Source organism: Drosophila ficusphila, unplaced genomic scaffold, assembly GCF_018152265.1.
Source record: "Drosophila ficusphila isolate 14025-0441.05 unplaced genomic scaffold, ASM1815226v1 contig_414, whole genome shotgun sequence".
In the NCBI taxonomy this organism is placed as follows: Eukaryota; Metazoa; Arthropoda; class Insecta; order Diptera; family Drosophilidae; genus Drosophila; species Drosophila ficusphila.
The window spans coordinates 22,446,569-22,448,846 of record NW_025064328.1 but is presented as its reverse complement, the minus strand read 5'-3'; positions in this window follow the sequence as shown (position 1 = coordinate 22,448,846).

Sequence of the window (2,278 nt, the reverse complement as noted above, 5' to 3'; positions counted from 1 at the left end):
TAACAGTCGAAATTTGCCGCCCCTAAAAATTTGCCGCCCTAGGCAGCTGCCTATATGGTAAATCCGCCACTGATTGGAGTCATATAGAAAAATAAAATTTAATCCAAAACAACTAAAACTAAAAAAAAAATAATTATAAAACAATAAAAAGTATTTATTAATTTGCGATTGGTAGGGCCAATAATACTAAAACGTCGTATTCTAGTGGACTCTGACTTTTTTTTTGGGAACATTTCGCAAGCTGGCAAGGAATGGATCCAAAGATACTAACAATCTATTTATAAGATCTGTGTTGGTATCTTTTCTTGATGTTTTCTGGGTGAACATTTCCCGGTATCTTCTCACATCCTTATTCCTTGCCTTTGATAGTTGATTCAGTAAAATTTTGATTTTGAACATTTTTTATTTGGGTTCCTTTATTTGGAGAATCCAATGTCAATTCTTTAACAATTGCAGCAGAGTTGCGTTTACCTTCCTTAAATAGGTTAACCTGGTTTGCAACTGCAATTTCTTCAGGGCTAGTAGAATCAATAAGGTCTTGTACCTTTCTTCTTTTTGTGGTCTCCCAGGCTTAGATGGAAGAGAAATTTCTTGCAATACCGTGTATGGTAAATTCAAATTACCATTCAACCAGATTTTATTTTTTTTAAAAACCTTTCCTCATAACAATAACATTGATTCCATTTTATTTCAAATCGTAAACACAGATTTTTTAGAAAAGCCTTTAAGTCTTTTTTAGAGCCTTAAGAAAATGTAACTAAACGATGATTATTCCAAGAAAAATCACAAACCGCATCCAAACGCTTGTTCTTGTCACTTGCAATCCAAATATCATAAATTTGTTTTTTCGTTAGTTCGGTAGACATTTTGAAAAATAAAAAAAAAATGTATGGGTGCTGCAAAAATACGCACAATGTTTCAACTGAATGTGCAATCTACTTATACTAAAAGTTTCGAGCTCAAAACTTTAATAAGAAACCAATTTTTTTCTCCTTTCAACACAAAAGTCAATTGAAAATAACCAACGAAAAAGATCTGTTGCTTAGATAAGAATTGCGCTTAAAGTACCGTTTAAATAAAGCTCTAATTTTGTTTATCGTACCTTAACGAAACTACGAACAAAAGAAAAGCAGAAAACAACAATTTGATTTCGAACTTCGCAGAATATCAGTACTTGAATAAAGCGGAATTTCACTGTTCTCCAAAGAGTGAGAAACAGATTTCGCTAAGTACCTTCTTTTAATTTTTTTATTTTATTTCTAGTGCGACGACTAGAAAAATAGTTTATATAATAATTATATACATTTAATAGGGCATTAAAAAAAAATTATTTGGGCGAATTTGGTAAAAGTTGAAAAATTTACTTTTGTACAGTTAAATTGTAAGATTCCCACACTGTGCGACGGTGTAAAGAAGCCGCGCTTTCGGCTACATTTAAATTAACTTAAGGCAGGTTCTCTCCTTGTAGGGCCGAAAAACATTCCTCAGTTGCAACATTTTGGCAAAAAGGTGTCCCGCTTACGGAAGTGATTCAGCCGAAACGGGTAATCGGAAACACAAAAACCGAAAAGATTCTTAAAGTGCACAGTACTGTGCATAAAATGAACTAGGATCAGAAAAAAAAAATAAAAATTGCAAAAGTTATTAGCTTTTGAAAAAAATTTCGATTTTCGCGCTTTTTTTCTTACTAATTATTTTCTCAATTAAACAGTTTTCAATATTTTTGGATAATCCTAGTTCATTAGTTAAAGGAAACAATTAGGAACATATAAAAAAAAATTGATGACGATTGGTTAACCCCAACGCCTTCAATTACTTCCGTAAGGTCCGAAAACGTGGTTCCGAGATAAACGAGTTTAAAGTTTTGGCTTCCAATGGCCGGTGCTCGACATGTGCTCCATGTAAGGGCCTGTAACTTTTGTAATATTTCAAATTTGGATCTGAAATTTTTTGAGAACATTTTCGGAACATATATCTATACGATAAGCCAAGAAAAAAAAAATCAATTTTTTTTTTGCCACAAGGTGAGGACCTGCCTTAACCTACTCGGGCGTTAGTTAATTACAGGGGTGGCATATTCGTTGTCTTCCCCACAAACAGTTATACTGCTGCGAGTTTTAATTAGACAAAATTAGTAGTTCATTTTCTACTAATAATAGATAATTAGTAATAAACAGTTTTTTAAGAAAGATTATTTTTATTTTCATTTTACATGTATTTGCCCCGTTTAATGTGACCTTGTTTAAAAACTTAATTTTGTTGCAGTATATTGTAACTA